The following is a 20,181-nucleotide window of genomic DNA, read 5'->3' as shown; positions in this document are numbered from 1 at the left end:
CTTCTACTTCACTTGAAGGTTAATGAACAACACTGTAATCTTCTGAATGGCACCCTGACAGAGTTTGGCACAGATTTGCTCCACAAGTCTGCCAAGCCCTAGCCACTTCTTATCACTTTTGGCACACAAACAAGGAGCCACCTATTGGGCGAATGAAAAATAGAATTAAGCACAGCAGAGTAACCAATTTCAGACATGTCACAACAGCAAATTGTGAATAATGAGTTTACCACTCAATTCAGACAATAATAGCTCTGTTGAAGGAGAATTTAGTGCCGTGACAAATGGCTATTGTGAAATAAAAGCCGCACACATATTTTATGTTGGGCAACTAAACATGAAACATCATTTTAAACATGTGACCCTCCACATTCAGGTCACATACAGGATGACTTACTGGACCTTTACAGCTCAAATGATCTCACTGTGCGGATGTTACTCTTGCCTCTTCAAATTCACACGATCTTCATCAGTTCAGAAGCAAAAGTAGACAGGCTTTTAGTGTTTAAAGTTTGAGATGCCAGTAATGGGTTTACTGACAGGACAGGCACACACATACCCAAAGTCTCTCCTGTGCCACCGCTCTTAAAAGCAGCATTCAGAGAGGATAGGGACACCTAGGGTCACTGTGTCCTTGAGTTTCACGGCCAAGGCTTTCATCACACATCTCTCAACCTCCTTCCTTTTCTTTTGTGTCTCTATCCCTACAACCTCTAGATGATTTTCTTTATGGGTAACAATTACAACTATACCCTAAAAGGATATTTCGCCAAAAAAATAAAGTGTTGTCGTTTACTCACCCTCATGTCTTTCCAAGTCAATACAATGAAAGTCACTTTTAGTTTTGCTCATTTAGATTTTACACTTCTTAAACTTCATGAAGACCTTATTTCAAAGGTCAACATTGCTTAAAATTTCTGAGTTAAATTTAAGTTATGCTTGAAAAAATCTGTGGCTTGGGGTTTATCACCGGAGAACAGAATTTTAGCTCATCCCTCAGTTTGTGAAATAGAACAGGAAATGCATGTATATAGTAATGCACTTACAATAAAAGCCTAAAAGGCACGATAGCCTGAGGGTTTGAAAGCTGTGTATTTTTGTTAAAGCCGTTTATTCTTTTTTTAGTTTGTCATTTCAGATGTAATGTTGTCTAAATTGTTTTTTGAGGTGGGGATACTTTTTAAGGTGAACGATCTGCAGTTATATAATTTCTTTGGGTAGGGTTACAGTTTATGAATAGTTATGTGCCAGCTGTTCCTGGTATCTTTACATGGTGAAATAAGGTGAAGTTAGATATATTCTACTTCCATCTGCATTCTTCTGCCTTTTGCTTGCATCCAGCTATTCCATTATGACTCACAGTGTCATATATATTCATCAGAGCACCTGACCCAAGGTCAAGAAGAACATATATGCTGAATTATTACAGTCATTTCCTCGGTAGCGTCAAGGATCGAGCAGCCAAAGCCAAACATTTGCGAAGCAAAACACCATATGTCTGAACTCCAAGTAAATCATGAAGAATCAAATGTTCTTTTTGTCCAATTTCATTGGAAGATAACACCAGAGACAGTATTTGATGTGTGGATGTAGTTTCTATCAGTGCTTTTTTTTTCACTGCGTTGAGTATGCAAGATCAAAATCCCCTGTATGTAATAAATTCGTTTTCATCTGTAGTTTAAGCTAAACTAAGATAACTCTCACTTTCTTGATGTACCGTCAGTTCTTGATCCATTTGATGGAAAGACGTATCCACTATAAAGGCAAAAAAAAACCTGTCTCACCTTCAGTGTAGATAGGATGAAGGGTTTTCAGAGATTTTATGTAAATGTGCTCTTGGATTTGCTGTTGTGCATTTAAAGAGATAAAAACATGAGCAATTTAGTTTTTTATCTTTTCACCCTTCGTGATCATCTTCATTTCTGTAGTTACCACACATTTAAAAAGCCAGTATTATTCAAGCATCGTTCATTTTTACAGTTTAGTCATAGTTTCTGTCTTTTAAGAAAATATACATTAAATTTAAAAAAAGAATGTATCATATTCATTCTAGTCAGTTTTACTGAGCTGTACAGATACAGATATGCCACCCCTGTGGCTTAGAAATAAAAATAACTTCCACATTATCTTGCCCCTTCAAGACTTTCACACTTTGAGGGTTTCAAAATGTTATTAAAATGTTTTACCTCATTGCTACATAAATATTCCTCCTCGTCTGACTTTTTCAGAACAAAATGTGCATGTTATCGGGTGTCTATTTTGCCTTTCATCATCACACAAGCTGGGCAATGAGGCAATTGCAGCATCATTGGGGCAACACACTAATCAATTGCAGTCTCTAGAGACAATTTACCCTACCGTGTGGGAAAATGCAATAAAATACAAGCGCAAAGGGAAATTTTATATTGATTGCTGCAATTCTGCTTGTTCACACATGCAAAATATTTATCCAGGTCTGAGGTAATGCTTTCGGATTGGTCATTTACTGTGAGATCGAGATCTTGTCAGCCCTCTTCATAATGAAAAATATGAGAATTGTATGCTGATTTCTTATGCATATTGTGTTCTCTTACGTTACAGTCTCCTTGGTAACCTGCCATTTAGGCAAGGTTATAAGGGCTATTTTTCTTCCTTACGTATCTTGGCTGAGAATAAAATGCATGCAGCGAAGCTAATTTTTTACCTGTTGCGCTTCTATTAACTACCTGCCTGAAGACGGTCATCTTTTCGCATTTTTACCGTGATAGCTCAATTTAGCATCCATCTGGCAACAATTCAGGCAAGTGTCAAGAGTGTTCAATGCATCTGATTTACAGCAATCATGTAAGACATGATTTATGCACTCAGGGTTTAATACATATCGCCACTTTGTGCCGCGTACATTTCTATTCTGCTTGATTGACGGCGACCTATTAGCTCTCAATTTCACATGCCTCAGAGGAGACCTGCTGTTTATTTGTGGAGTTATCTGTTTGTTATTGTTACTTTGAGGGCCTCCTCCTAATTTCAAAGCTTTACGAGAACAGATCCCTCATTTTGGTTGCCCAGATTCCCTGCTGATCGCAGTGTCTGTTTACTGAGAAGTGAGTCGATGGTTATTAGCAGTCTCTTTGTGATGATGGCTCTGCCAAAGGCAGCAGGTGAGAGGGGGTAAGTAATTGTCAGACTTGCTGATTAGAGTGGGTTCTCGCAGCCTTTGGGCTGCTTATATTTGAATGATTTCTGCTACAAGAGCTTCTTGTCATCATTTCAGCCTCTCTGACTAGATGGCAGTGTTATTGGCCTTTTGTAACTTTTCATTTAAAGGCCAAGTCACAGGCATGATTGGTTATCAAAGACAGTGGCATCATGTTCATACGTGATTCTCAGTGCAGAAGATTATGTAAATCGAGCCGATATAATTTCTCTGCAATCACCAGGAAATGTCACCCACTCGCTATTAGAGGCGGGAATCTGTAGGTACCGTGGGATTCGATTCAATTTTGAGTCAAGATCCAATTCCAAAATGCTTCTTGATTAATTTCTCAATTGACATCCATTTAAAAGGAGCCATGTATTCCTACAAGAAGCATAGAAAATATGTAAATATTATATTACATTTTTTGTATTATGCTTTTATATTATATTTTACCTGATTGGATTTTCAAGGTCTCTTTAAAATGTTAAATGGACTTCATTGAAATTAAAACTGCTAACTAGGGGTGCACAGTTCCACTAAATGATAAAAGACTTCTAACTTAATGATGTTTAAACAAATGTCCAAAGGAAACTGTTGAAATAACCACAGAATTAACTACAAACTTGAAATAAGAGTACAAGGATTATCTGTCAATCACATGCATGAAAGTTTTGTCATTTTTCAAGTTTCATTTTGGCTTACATACCCTAGTGAAAAAAATATACTAAATGTAAATTTAAAATACATTTCTTTCATGCTAAGTATACTACAAATAAATGTACATATTTATGTACTTAATAAAAATATCCTACTTCTCCAAGTAAATGCAAACAAATAAGTCGCAAATTCTTGCCAAATTCTGAAATAGAAATAGAATAAAATCTTTGCTTCTGTATAAATCAAATGTCATTGTCAGTCAGCACATGTCCTGTCTCTTTAAAATAAATTCCCTTTTCTAAGCATTGGTGATTACCAAAAAAAAAAATGTTTCTGTAATGGTAATGGTTAAAGCTCTTTAGTCACAGTAGTGTTTCTAATACTAAAATATTAATATTCACTGCCAAAAAAGGCTTATCTTGTTTCTAGTGATGCATTACTAGATAAGAAAAATTACAAGATATTTAGTCTTGTTTCCAGGGGGAAAAAATAAATTAAGTGCAAGTTAAATTATCCACCAGTGTGGTAAGTTAAATACTGTGTTTCCCTTGGAAACAAGACTAAATATTTCATGTCATTTCGCTTATCTAGTAAATGCATCTTAATTTAAGAATATTTAGATATTTTGAGTAGAAACAAGACAAAAATACTAAGTAGGATCAGCCTTTTTTCTTTTTTTTTTTTTTTTTGCAGTGTTGTTATCCATGCATTGTCAAATTTACCATTTTTGATAAATAGAGTCTAATAAATTTCCTAAGCACGGTATGTGTTTTTCAAATTTATTAAACCACCTTTCATAATAAAGAGAAATATTTGTCAAAATATTTGACAGATTAGATAATAATCTGTCACATAATAACCCAAAAAATGTACTATTTTGGCATCCTTTGGCCTTGATAAGAGCTTGCATTCTTGCTGGCATAGTTTTCATGCTTTTTACAGTCGCTGTTGTTATTGACTATAATTTGGCATCTGAATTAAAAATGAATAAAGTGCTTTAGTATTTTTTTTGCCTTTCTTGTAAAGTACATTCATAAAATTCATGGATACGATCATATTTTATCATTAGAAACACTACTGTGACTAAAGAGCTTACACCTACTGGTGGATTAACCATTACTGTTGTTGTTATTATTATCAATTCTGAATATGAACTTTTGTGGCTCAATCCAGAATTGCGTGATGCGTCACTGAATTGATTCTGTGGAATCCCCTACTTTATTCACAAAAAGTAAAAAATATCAGGTTCGCTTTGTAACTCACGCTCACATCTCATCTGTTCGAGGTCTTTACACACGTCTGTGGCTTTTCAGATCTGTCTGTACTGGCAGACCTCCTCCTCTCATTTCACAGTGCCGGGTTCTGTCAGTCCTCTGGCCTCCTTAGTGTCTAAACATTATGAGGCTCTCCTTTAATAATTCTTCCTAAGCCTCTCAATCTCCCTAGCCTCCCTTAGTCTGTCAATCAGCCTCATAGGCATCCTCTCCTTACCTTTATTCACAAGCCACGAGCACTTCACAGTTATTACCCATAATTCCCTGGGAGGAGCACAGCATCATCCTTACAATGACAAACAATAGGGAGCTGAGATAGTGCTGACAGGTACAGTCTGTCTGGCGGTTCATAAAAGACTTTTGTAACTCTGATGTAACATGAATAGCGAAGGAAAGTAAAGACAGAAGAGAAAGGAGGAGGAAAGGACAGTAATTGGTTCTATCCTGCTGCGTCTGTCCACCAGCTGTCTCGGCGTATCCAATGATCATTTCCACCTCAGAATACTGGACAAACTTTGCCATTTCACTTGTAATGGCAGCTGTTACGGCAAATGTCTCATTGTAACTGCTTAAGCTGATGGTATTACTGACCACGAAGTGAGAAGAAAGGTCACGGCAGTGCTTCAGCAGAAGGCGTTATGCTTGTATGGCTTTAATGGTAGTGGAGTGATGAAAACGGATATCTTAATGGCTCGTTCTAGCACATTTGAAGATGCTGAGAGCGTCTGATACCCTCACTCAATACAAGACATACAGTACAATGATTATATCAAATGTGAACAAGCCATACTTGCTTCTAACTTTGTTTGCTCACACTGAAGTACAACTTACACAGTCAGCCTGTGTTTATTGAATGTAACTCCAAATTTTCAGTGGATGACACTTTCGAGAGCATCACTGCATAGAACTACATATCCTTTGTATTAAACCTGGCCTATTGCTTTTGCTGTGATCCTATTTGAAGACCACAGGCCACAAATCTTTTTTACTTGCCCATATCCTTAGTATAGCTCTGGTTGAACATGACCTATGAGCCAGTGAGAGACCATTTTGCACCCGCTCTAGTCATTATTCATGACTGTCGAGATCCCATGGCCCTGCCTGTTCTCATCGCATACAGCTGTCCAATTTAGACATGGCGTTTTTTTCTGTCTGTGTCATCCACTGGTATCTCATGAAACTGTCTCAAATGCTTGAGAAAGTATCCTTGAGACCGATTGTAGCCTTAGGCAGCTAAACTGATGAGTCACCCACATCCAGTCTGCCCACAAAGACGTGTGTGTTAGTCAGTCCTTAGGTGTGTGAGGGCGTGTATGTGTGTCCATTTCCCTGCAAAAGCGTGGAAAGAGAAAGACAGATAAAGTGCTGTTTGACATCAGAGCCTAATGTTGATTGGCAGGTGGGTATTGCAAGAGTCCACCTTTAAAACTGACAGCTTTAGTGAACTTATACTGAACTTTTTATTAGGTCTCTAACTTGAACGCTAATAGGATCTGTTGTTCACACAACTTCTGACACCCTTCATGAAATTAAATTAGCATTGGTGCTTTGTGCCTCAGTGTATTTATTTGGAATTGGATGCAGAAGATGTTTACCGGTAATGGCATTCAATAACCTTTGAGGCAGAGGTTCTCAACCTTGGGGTTACAGCCCCAAATTGGCTCACCAAAGCTGCAGATGGGGTTTCAGAAGATTGTATATTTTATAAAGCATATATGTGACCCTGGACCACAAAACCAGTCTTAAGTCGCTGGGGTATATTTGTAGCAATAGCCAAAAATACATTGCATGGGTCAAAATTTTTGATTTTTCTTTTATGCCAAAAATCATTAAGAAATTAAGTAAAGTTCATGTTCCATGAAGATTTTTTGTAAAATTCCTACTGTAAACATATCAAAATGTAATTTTTGATTAGTAATATGCATTGTTAAGAACCTAATTTGGACAACTTTAAAGGTGATTTTCTCAGTCTTTTTGATTTTTTTGCATCCTCAGATTTCTGATTTCAAATAGATGTATCTCGGCCAAATATTGCCCTATCCTAACAAATCATACATCAATAGAAAGCTTATTTATTGAGCTTTGATATGATGTATAAATTTCAGTTTTGTCAAATTTAACCTTATGACTGGTTTTGTGGTCCAGGGTCACATATATAGACACACATTATAGCACATATATAACCCTCGACCACAAACCAGTCTTAAGTAGCACAGGTGTATTTGTAGCAATAGACAAAAATACATTCAACATTATCAATCATTAAGTAAAGATCATGTTCCATTAGGATCTTCCTACCGTAAATATATCAAAACTTAATTTTTGATTAGTAATATGCATAGCTAAAAACTCCATTTAGACAACTTTAAAGGCAATTTTCTCAATATTTAGATTTTTTTGCATCCTTACATTTTCAAATAGTTGTATCTCCGTCAAATATTGTCCTATCCTAACAAACCATACATCAATGGAAAGCTTATTTATCTAGCTTCCATCTTCAAAAACCTTACCCTGACTGGTTTTGTAGTCCAGGGTCACATATATAATTATTTTTTTTTAATGTTTGTGAAAGAAGTCTCTTATGCTCACTAATGCCGAGTTCAGACTCCATGATTTTAGCCCCGATTTTGACTCGCCGACAGGTTTTGAGAAATCACCGACAAATCCCCGAAATCACAGGCAAATCGGTGCTCGTTCACGTGAGTGACAATCACACAGTGTGAACTATCAAAGACGCGATCTGAGAGAATCGCCGACGTGTCGCCGACACCCGTGAGATATTTGGCATGCTAAATATCTGGACCTGTCGGCGATTCAAAATCATGCCGTGTGAAAGGTGATCTGACTGAAAATCATATCGGCGATTACCTACAGCCAATGAGACAGCAACATCCAGGCCAGCGGGAAGTTGGGGGAGGAGTTACGAAGGTATAGACCACAGTATCAACAAGAATAGCTTCGGCTTCTTTTCTTTTCGCTGCAAATGAGTGCACACGCAATTTGTATGACAAGCTTCTTGCGGGCTACCATTTTTTTTATAATAATCCCAGTCTCACGTGAGAACTTGCACGCCTGACCTCGCATTGTTTCCATGTCACTTCTCGCGTGTGTTTGGTTGTGAGACGTAGTTTGCGGACCGGGACAAAGTTGTCGGCGATTCTTCCTATTGTAAAGTCATGCAGTGTGAAACCCCCTGTCGCCGATCCATCGTGCAGTGTGAACACAGCAGCGACAGAATGCTACCCCAGATAGTCATGCAGCGTGAAAATGTCTGTGATGCGATTGCTTTGAAAATCGTGCAGTCTGAACTTGGCATTAGGCTGCATTTATTTAATCATAAATCAAAAATGTCATTAAAATAACAGTTTTAAAGCCTCACTGCTAATATATGGCAGGGTAATTCACAATTATTGTGAAGTTATTAATTCAAGTTAAAAATAAAATAAATTTAAATTTCATTTAAAAATTCATTTAAAAATAATTGAAAGTCTGTTTGGTAGTTTTAAATGGCAATGCATTAGATTTGCCTTGCCATTTAATTAGCTCATTTTATATTTGGCAAAGTTCAGCAAGAATAAATAAATTTAATTTAAATCATTTATTTAAATATTTTTTGCCAAGATGGTGTGTGTGTGTAATACCAGTAAATTTTGACTTTGTTGGGTCCCCTTGAGGAAAAAAGCTTTTAAATCATATAGAATGAAGTGTTTTGAAAATCTAAAATAGCTTAAAGTTTTGTGTGTGGGGTAGGTTTATGTGTAGGGTAAGAGTAGTGGGATAGAAATACAATTTGGACATGTCCTCACAAAAAAATGAAAACCAGTACATGTGTGTGGGTTGAGTGGCTTTCACACCAAGGGAACCTTTTCATAGTTCTTAGAACTATTAGCGGAAGTACTCGTTTTTTGCCATGTTCACACTGCAGAAACTAGAAATTTAGTTCTAGGAACTCCTTTTGGGGAAACTGAATTAATTCCTTTTTAAAATGCCATGTTTACTCCACGAACATGGAAAATAGCGATAACAGCATTTAGCTACCTGTTGTCTGCAACATTGTTTTTTTTCTCAGCCTCGATGATATATAACACTGCAAGTTGTTTTAATTACGTAAATTGTGCATTTGCTTTGCATCTTTGTTATTACGAAACCCACGACTACAAAAACAGCTCTGATCACAGCGTCCTCCATTCTGTGCTGTGGGCCACTTCAGAGCTACTGCTGCCAGTCTGAATGCACCTAGGAAAATGGCCTGAGGGGGAAATTGGTTCTCTAGGAACCACAGTGCTGGCTAGTTCCTAGAACTGAGTTCTTAGAACTATGCGGTGTGAAGGCCCCTATGGATACAAAGACCCAAACACACCATCTCACAAGGTTAAACAAAAGGTGAACACTCTTAAGCTGCGTGCACCATTTGCTAGCACTTATTTGTGTAAAGTAGGATTCCACACTCCTGATTACATTACACACTGCAGGACCAAATAATGTTCCAAGTTGGACAGAACAGCGGAGATGGGATGAATACGCTTTTAATTATCATGTCGGTCTTTGACAAGCTGCAGTGCGACACACAGCCCTCAATCCTCCCATTAGACAGGATGAGTGCCAATGAAGGGATGCCCAAATTATTTGTTACAGCTACAGAGTCAATAATTATACAATTGGGAAAATGTTTTCTCATTTTTTAACACCTAATTTGCTGCCTGTTTGATCTTAAAGTCTATAGATCAATGCTGTGCATGGGTGAGGTTGAGGGGTCATATGTATCTTGAAACTCAAAAAATGGGTCGTAGGTTTAAAAAGGGTGAGAACACCTTGGAAATATTTCACTAGAATACGTTTGCATCTAGTGCGAAAAAGCTTTTTTTGTTAGTTTTTACACCTCCATTTCACAAAGTCTTTCACTTTCTCACTCTTTCTCTCTGTCATCCTCTATTTCTCACACTCTTTCTCTTTTTTTTTTTGGAGCCTGTCTGTGAAATTCGGTGGCATTCTCAGTGAAAGCAGGTGGGGGTTTTGGGTGAACATTGTGGCTGGCCTTTCAGGAGCTTACTTTAATCTCTGATTTGTAAAGCAGGGTAGCAAAACACTTTCTCTGTCCAGCTGTGACCGCTCAGCCAGGCCAGCATGACCATTTCTGATATTTTCACTTGTAATTATTGTTTCTATTAGTGAAAAGGGCAAGAAAATGAAAGTATGGAGAGAGGCAATGTAGGTTTTTAGTTTAATTATGATTGTAAAACTATAGCTGTGATTTTACCAGCAGGTGTGACGAGAGCTGATTTCATGTCCCAGATGCCTCATACCACCAAAGTTATCTGATTTACTGATATGTACATGTAGTTATGCACTTACCTAAGGCTTGAACAGAAGTATTGAAACAGCCTACAGCACAATAGTACTGTATATGCTGTTATGCACAAGCTGCAAGATTATGAGCATATAAGATTGTATTAAATTTCCGACATTTATGAGAAGTAAGCAGCTTTATGGGATGTAGAGATATTAGATTAGGCTTTGTTATTATCCATTTTCTTTTAGAGAGTGATTGTAGTTTATGATCATCCTTAAAATGGCAGATCTCATAAAAACGATCATGTTGCTTGTATTGGAGCAAGAGCCCAACTGGACATCTGAAGTCTGCAGACCATCTTGAAGATATCCGGACAGGAGGGAGTGATCAGATAAAGACCAGGGGTGACCTGGGTTTTTTTTATACCACGTCATATTTAAGAGGAAACCCCCAGTTTTATCATGAATGTGACATTTGTCGATGAGTACCAATTTAAAATCAGGTTTAGATATTTCTAGAAATTAATTAGAATTTTGCTCACATTCAGTCTTAGTTAAAATGTAGCTGATGTGGCTGTAATATTGGAATTCTCATTATATTATGCACAGTATTTCTTCATCATGAATAATCACTTAGCCTGTAACATTTTATCTCATGCTAATCTATGCATTGCCTCCTAAGCTTTTAGTGTATCTCCAAATCTACAACTAATTAATGTTGGGCTGAAACATTCTGGTTGAGTATTCCAGGGATGAACAACTGAATGACTCTGAGACTGCTCAGGGGCTTTCTCGACTTTAGATGTGAATCTAAACTGATTCCATTGCCATGGCATTCTCAAAGCCACCCACTCACATGTGAAAGCTCACATGCACATATGCATCCAAAACTCATCCAGGCATTGACTCTGATGTTGTTGGTGTAAGTAAATGGGGTTCAGCTGGTCATTTGTAGCCCCGGGCTGTCTATGGGTAGAGAGTTTATGGTCTCTCGTGGGTTCATTTACATCTTTCTTTTCGGATCAGGAGTGCTGAAATGTGTTTAGTTTTGTTTTAAAGGTTCTGCAGCTGAAACCGTCTCTCTTTATAGGTAAAGCATTAACGTCAAGCCAGCAATGAACAGTCGCTCAGTGGGGTCTCATTAAGCCTCATTGAGTTGTATTGCTCAAAGATAAGATTAGATTCCTACACAACCACTGCATAAATCAAACTTAAATCAAATCCAAGAAATGGTGGCATTGTGTTTTATAGATTCAGAGCTATAATTCATGACTTACGGTGCACTGGGAGTTTACCTAGACAGAGAGCTGTCTCAGCTGTTTTTGAAACTCACTTGTTCACTATCTTGACTCAGTGAGTGATAACATTCACATAGTAAATATCTGTCTCATATCTTCTATGCTCACCAAGACTGCATTTATTTGATTGAAAATGCAATAAAAACAGTCATATTATGAAATATTATTACCTTTAAAAATAACTGTTTTCAAATGAATATTTTTAATATATGGCTTTAATGTATTTTTAAATGTAATTTATTTATTTGATGGCAAATCTGAATTTTCAGCAGTCATTACATCACATGATCTGTTAGAAATCATTCTAATATGCTAATTTGGTCAAGAAACATTTATAGTCATTATGTTTTTGTGGAAACATGACACTTTTTCAGTATTCAGTACACTTTTTTTATATAAAGCACATTTATTTGAAATATCTTCTTTTATAACACTTTTAGAACATCAATTTAATGCATCCTTTCTCAATATAACTTTTAATTTCTTTTAAAAATGGTAGTGTACAGATTACAAAATTGTATGCATTTTTTCAATGTAAGCATTTACATAACCAGTCAAAAGTAAGTAAGATTTTTAATGTTTTTTTAAAGAAGTCTCTTCTGCACACCAAGCCTGCATTTATTTGATCCAAAGTACAAGTATTTTGAAATATTTTTACCATTTAAAATAACTCTGTTCTATTTGAATATATTTTAAAATGTAATTTATTCCTGTGATCTTATTATAGAATTATAGCAATTATATGCTTCAAATTGATCAAAAGTAATGATAAAGGCATTTATAATGTTACAAAAGATCTATTTCAGATAAATGCTGTTCTTCTGAAATTTCTATTCATCAAAGAAACCTAAAAGATCTTCGACTATAATAATAATAAATGTTTTTTGAGCAGCAAATCAGAATATTATATTGATTTCTTTCTTTCATGTGACTTGAGTAATGATGCTAAAACTTCAGCTTTGAAATCACAGTAATCACATTTTAAAATACATTTAAATAGAAAACTGTTATTTTAAATAATACAAATATTTCAAAAAAATGACTGATTTTGCTGTACTTCAGATCAAATATATGCAGGCTTGGTGAGCAGAAGAGACTTGGTGTATTTTAAACATTGTAACATCTTTCAAGCATTCTGTTATAAACATTTTAATACTTCATTTTACATCTCTAAAGATTTTAATACCTAATTATTTCATTATAATAGTATGGCATCATCATTATTACCATCATTATTCAAAACAGAATGATTAGTCTATTCAACTGCTCTGGAAATGTCAAAATAAGTTCAGCAATGAAGTGCAAAGAACCCATAGATCTAATCAGCCCTCTAATTCACCCATAACACTGAGCAGAATGTGCATTACAGGACCTTCTAGTTGGAGCTCAGGGAGTTTGCTGCCATCTGGCTGAGGAAGCCTTCCATTCGGCATCACATCACCAGGGAATGACAGTGGAGAACAGCAGAACACTTCTAACAGAACATCAGAGGAAATGCAGTCAAATTCGCTGTCCTCATTCCTGCTTTGAATTTTACTCTCAGAAAGATCTTCTTTTCTTATCCTGTGATCTCATTCGATCGTTTCTTTGTGCTTTGCATCTTTGTGCTTTGTATCTTTTATTCTTCTTATTGTACGCTCACTGTGTGTGAATCTCTAAAATTGCTATCAATATCTGAAGAGAGTTTCCTTTGGAAATCGTTGCCTTTCTATTTCTACTTTCTTTGCTCTGTGATAGCCTAGGATAGACATGTTATCTTAGACTGTAAGATTATTTCCATCTCACGTGACCACTTTGAGGTGAGAGGGTTGTTTGATATGCTCAGACCAGCTTGGCCAGTATTTAACTTCTGCTCAACATGTTTTACTAGTCCCATTTTCTTTGAGCACAGACGGAGAAACTTTTAATGAGCCAGCGAGCATTTGTGTTGAACAGGTGATACTGAATATAATGAAAGCAACAACAGCCCACTCAGATATTAAAGTCTATATCTGGATTTCTTTTTTTTTTAATTCTGTGTTATATTGTAGGAACTTCTGTGCAAGAAATTGTTTCTTATGGCAGATTTCGAATAGCCACATGATGAAATGTGGCGACTCACAGGCTTGAGTTAGACTGAGCAGCTGCATGCTTAAAATTTAAAGTTACAGTTAGAATAAAAAAAAATAAAAAATGTACAGGCTGACAGCATGTCTTCACTGAATGCAAGTAGTACACCACAATGCGATAAAACTAAATCGCTCCAGTTATAATCAGATGTGTTGTTTACAGTGTAAGAGCATGTTGATTTTTTTTCTGTGAATTTTCAGCAATTACTCCAGTTATCAGTATCACATGATCCTTCAGAAATCATTCTAATGTCTAATGTTTGCTGCTTATTTGTTTTGTGAAAACCTTGATACATGTTTTTAATAGAAAAGTCAAAAGAATAACATTTATTTAAAATAGAAAACTTTTGTAACATTATAAATGTCTCTACTGTCACTTTTGATTAATTTATTGCATCCTTGCTAAATGGAAGTATGTATATATATATATATATATATATATATATATATATATATATATATATATTTTTTTTTTTTTTTTATTCCATATACAGTTGAAGTCAAAAGTTTACATACACCTTGAAAAATCTGTAAAATGTTAATTATTTTACAAAAAAATAAGAGGGATCATACAAAATGCATGTTATTTTTTATTAAGTACTAACCTGAATAAGATATTTCACATAAAAGACACTAACTTGTAGTCCACAAGAGAAGTTCTTCAGAAAAATACTTGAGATCCCACAAATTCTTTGGTTTTTCAGCTTTTTTGCATATTTGAACCCTTTCCAACAATGACTGTATGATTTTGAGATCCATCTTTTCACACTGAGGACAACTGAGGGACTAATATGCAACTTAACAGAAGGTTCAAACGCTCACTGATGCTTCAGAAGAAAACACAATGCCTTAAATGACGGGGGTGAAAACTTTTGAAATGAGAAAATCAGGGTAAATTTAGCTTATTTTGTCTTCTGGGAAACATGTAAGTATCTTCTGTATATTCTAAGGGGCAGTACTAAATGAAAAAAATATGTTTATGTGTTAATTCTGTTCAAAAGTTTACACGCCTGACTCTTACTGCGTTGTGTTTCATTCTGCGTCAGTGAGCGTTTAAACCTTCTGTGTATGTAAACTTTTGTCTTCAACTGTATTTATCTATTTATTTAACGTATGTATTATTTTCTGACTGTTACATAAACTCAATGTACTTTTTTGTACTTGAATTATATTTACTTTTATAGCATTGCTAACATTATAATTTCTGAGATAACATGGAGCTTTGACACTTTATGAACCGTTCCACTGCGATGCAGTCAACGGTTGCTTCCAGTGATTCACGTCATGCCATAGAAGAACTATTTACACTTTCAAAATTTTATTATCTCTGTACTGAATCTTTAAAGAACCCAGAGACCAAAACGCCGTTCAAAGAACCTTATAGCCAGCTCAAGAGGCTGTCTTTGCTGACAGTAAAGAAAGGGATAATCAGTACAACAGCTGAGGAGACACTATTGAACATCACAGAGTATTTGAAGTAAATCATTTATTCATTGTCATATTCAAGCTACATCTTTAAGGTCTGAAAGTGACAGTGTATAACATTTGTCTGGGACTGGCAAAATGGAATCCACAGGAAAAATGGAATCCATCTTATTTCTGACATGGAGATGTCAGTGGAGGTGTGTCTGTCTGCTGACAAAATAAAAGAAAAATGAAAGGAAAGAAATGATGCGCCTTCCTACAGTAGTTGATTTAGACTCAGTGAGTTTATGTGTGTGTGTGTGTGTGTGTGTGTGTGTGTGCGTGCGTGCGTGCGTGAGTGCGTGCGTGCGTGCGTGCGTGCGTGCGTGCGTGCGTGCGTGCGTGCGTGCGTGCGCGTGTGCGTGTGCGTGTGTGTGTGTGTGTGAGTGACTGGGGATCCTAGAAGGACACAGTCAAGGACATGGTTCAAGAACTCTGAAGGACACCATCTCTGCTTGATGAGAGAGAGTGAGTAGGATGGTGACAGAACACCCATACCCATCCCCCACCCCTAAAGGCTGATTTTATTTTTTGATGAGATGTCAAGTTCTCCATTACAAAGCGAAGATCTTGAAAGGTGTTCTCCTTGAGATAAAGCGATATCATCTTGTGATTGGCAATGTCGCGACCCTTCAACCGAACCCCTTATCAGCTCTTGCAGAACTAAATGTTGGAGGTCACGTTCTCGCTATCTAAATTGGACTTTCCTAGATGTACTTATTTTTATTTGGAACTCTGTAGTTCAGCTCTTAGAATACATAAGATAGTTCCAGCTCTAAGTTCTGATTAGTTCTATAAAGTCTCTAAATTCGGATTGTTCACACATTCTATAGTAGTACTCAAAACAGGGTCTTGAACTAAATGTAAATATATGATTACAAGTGTTTGTTATTATTTTAAAGTTAATGGTGGTTATACTACAAAAACACTTTTCTTGCATCACAGTAGTTCTGTCAAGACAACTCTCAGAAGATTGTAGCATGGTAATGGATATGACAATGTTAATTTAATTGGTCTTAGTGGGACAGATCTGCTACGCTGTCGGTTGTAGATTATTGCTGCTGCTGCTACAAAGCAAGTACAAGAACTGTGCTGTGAGTATTTAAGACACATGCTGCTGGACAAATAGTAACCCATAGCAGATCTATACAGGTGGAGCTGGGGCAGTGGAGGGTTTCAGAGGAACTTTGAAAGCGTGCTGCGAAATGCTCTAGTAGATGCTAACCAGCCATTTATATGTAAAGCAGCAAGCTCAATGGCTGCATATGCTACATGAACCAATCAGCTTAAAGTCGTTTAATGCTGTGAATATCATCAGTTTTCATAAAGAACCCATCAGCCTGGGCCATCTAGAGTTTCAATACTTGGCATGTTTGCTGTAGTTCATGAATAATTTAAACATTTAAAGAAAGTCTATTTTTTATTAATGAAATGCTGATTTGTGTATTAATTGTGAACCTGGACCACAAAACCAGTCTTAAGTAGCACAGGTATATTTGTAGCAATAGCCAAAAATACATTGTATGGGTCAATTATGCCAAAATCATTAGGATATTAAGTAAATATCATGTTCCATTAAGATAGTTTGTCAATTTCCTACTGTAAATTTATCAAAACCTATATTTGATTAGCAATATGCATTGCTAAGAACTTCATTTGGACAACAAAGGCGATTTTCTCACTATTTTGATTTTTTTGCACCCTCAGATTCAAGTTTTTTTAAATAGTTTTATCTTGACCAAATATTGTCCTATTTTAACAAACCATATATCAATTAAAAGTTGTATTCAATTTCAAAATATTGACTGAATTATGACTGGTTTTGTGGTCCAGGGTCACAATTACACATTAACTTTAAAAACATAAAAATAAAAAAAAAAACATCTACAGGTTGCTAGGAAATGATTAATCAAATACAATATTAATTTAGTGTAAATTATAAAATTATAAATGTTTGCTACGCTTGGGTCAAAACTGACTTAATGTAAAAGTTATATGCAGATTTTGAGTCTTTCAGGAATAAATGTATTTAAGGTTTTCCTTCTGTTAGGCCAAAGCAAACAAACCTGCAGACAACCACAAAGGTTTCCAGCCAAAAAAAAAAAAAAAAACAGTGTCATAATTCATAGCATTAGTCTGCCAGTATTTATTCTTATGTTGCATAGCACTAAGCCTCAGGATTTACAAGGCATTACAAGGCTATCGAGTGCAGTTACATTTTAAAAAAGCGAGCACAATCACTCCGCTTCTCCTTGATAGAGAGACAGATACTGCCGAGTTCCAGAAAGAGTGTTTAAACTTCCTCCATGGTGGGACAGATAAATACCTGAGACAGTCTCATTCAGTAGATTAATGTTTCATCGCTAGTCCTCATCCCAGGCCGACTTCAGGGGACAGTAAGCACAATTTGAGGCACATTCCTTGTGAACCTGTGGATGAGGCCGTTTAATATGAGTGTTTTCTCAAGGACGACAAGAGAAGCATCAGTAGCCTTGTCTGTCTTCTTTCCTGTCTCAGGGACACAACTGATCTCATCTGAGATACTGAGCGGTGTGTAAAATCAGCAATTGGGTACTGTAATATATGAGCCACTTATGGTAAAACATGACTCTGTGCGTTTAGTCAAGTGGCTGGGCATTTATTCTGAGTAGCCAGTAACAGAAGGTGTGCAATTAGGGTGTTTGAGTCCTTGGTTGTTTTGAGGGCAGTTTAGAAGGAGAAAATCTCCCTAAAGGCTCGTAGCTTTAAACAAGCAGCTCCAGACAGGTAGAAGGTCTTATTTTTGGCTCAGTCTGCATGTGTGCTTTTCAATAGGGGAAGTAAATGGGCTTGAAACCCCACGGTCTGCACCTGCCTCACAGTCTGTCTTTGCTCACATTATGACATCAAGGCACAGCCACTACTATACACTCCAGCCATATCGCTCCCTCACTTTTCCTGGATAGGTCAGAATCGTCGGCACGGAGCCAATGATGCAAAAAAAAGCCCCGTGTTTGTTATGGATGGAAGAGCATATCAGCGCGGACCGCTCACGGTGTTATGTTATAGAGAATTGCACGCCTACAGGTTGTGTTTATTTCTGCTGTGGATGCTGACAGTTTTTGAAGAGATTCTGAGGGAAATTTGATGAGTTTGTTGGCATTTCCAAACACAGACTCCCAAGGGCACCCAACACACGTACATCTTGACTGCAACTACCTTTCCCTTCCAAATTTAACTATGCCATCATTTTCCTGTCAGACTTCTGTTTCAGGTGGGAGGTTTTGAATCTTGACTTGAAGCAACATCTTTTATAGAGCCTTTTACAATCGTCCAAACTCAAATTAGCTCTATTTGATGGCATGCTGAGGAAGGAGGAGAAAGATATGTTCACATAAATAAGAAATGGTGTAAAATCTTAGAGTCTGACCAAAGAAAGCAGAAGTGGTATCTATATTTGTCTTTGTGTAAGAGCTTCGCTTCTTATCCTACTGCTGTCAACACATTCGCAGATCCTCAGGAGATACAGTCTTGCATTCTGACTTCATACTGTTTACTCCACTGCATTAAAGAGAGGCAAAAATAAATGTCATGCACTCTTAAATCTGCGACAGAGCATACCTGAAGGAGCACAGCTTCCATTTCCTGAGCTCCTGGGAATTCTCTGGCAGAATGAAGATGTATTCCTGCGGTTTGATTTACAGGAGACATTAGAATATGCTGAATCTCTGTGCTTGGGGCAAAGGCAATAATATCATGAAATCAGTGATCCCACCACGACTTAATATATCAACTTACATCCTGAATACTTCTTAAATCAGGCTTTTAATGCAAAAATCCCTTTAAAGGGGACACTGGATGCAAAATTCACTTTTACATGGTATTTGCATATAGCAGTCTGTGAACACAACATGCTCTACAATGATACAAATCCATTCTCTACTTTTTTTATTCCCTAAAAAATCTAAACAGTCTCAATTATTAAGCCGTTTTGATTTTCTGAGCAGGATGACTTCAGTTGTATGCTGTCCGCCATTTTCTCCGTGCTCGAGCATCTGTAGCAATATCAATGACTCGTAAGAAATGCATCATTTAATTCTAATTATCATTTAAAAGACATGCGCCAAAACGGCTCACTGTAAAAAACTGTTTTTGACAAAAAGGTGTGATTTTAGACGACCATTGAGGAATTGTAACCAAAGTATGTTGCATACTGTACATTTCATGAAGACCATAAAGAATCATACCAACTTGTGGAAAATGGGCATCCGATGTCCCCTTTAATGTTTTAGGGTGTGTTCACATTTGTAGTTTGGTTTGTTTGGTTCATTTGGTCTGTACCAAAAAGGAAAATTATACATTTGGCCCTGGTCCGTTTGTGTTTACAACTTGTGTTTTTGACAGCAAACCTAAATGCATAGTGATATGTTCACAACCTGATTGGTCAGGTTGAACGATGTATATTTTTCGTGATGGAAGAGGTGTGTTCGACTTAAAGCGGTGCTGCACAGATCGATCGGTATATGACATCAAAGTACCTATTTACTGATCGTCTGCTCAGCGCCGCTTTAAATCGGATGCATCTGCTGGACTAAGCATTGTTTACAGTGCTTGTTCCCTTCGTGAAATCATGTCGCATAGCTTCGCATCTTGACATTCTTTCCTGTTTTTGGATTGTTTAGAAGTATTTGGTCCGTTTCGTTCATATTTCATTCAAACCCCACTAGAGTTTGTTTGGAAGTGGGCCGAGACCCATTTTTTTAGCTGTCTCAGTCCACTTGTTTGGTAGCATTCACACTTACTCGAACCGCACTAACTGAGCAATCACATCAGTTTGTTTTATTCAAACCAAACCTACCAAACAAGTGCAAATAAAGGATTAATAAAATAACAAAAATATAAATGAAGTAAAATGTTTTAATTTTGCATTGTTG

The 20,181-nt window shown here is 36.7% G+C and overlaps 1 protein-coding gene across 1 annotated transcript in view; it reads left to right on the top strand.

Annotated features, from left to right (window-relative positions):
- nrg3a (neuregulin 3a) overlaps positions 1 to 20,181 on the top strand; it is a 426,896-nt gene that overhangs the window by 370,439 nt on the left and 36,276 nt on the right. The window lies entirely within an intron of this gene.

The sequence above is a fragment of the Garra rufa genome, chromosome 2 (assembly GCF_049309525.1).
Source record: "Garra rufa chromosome 2, GarRuf1.0, whole genome shotgun sequence".
NCBI lineage: Eukaryota > Metazoa > Chordata > Actinopteri > Cypriniformes > Cyprinidae > Garra > Garra rufa.
Note: the sequence above shows the minus strand (reverse complement) of the source record. Positions and strands in the feature narration are given on the sequence as shown.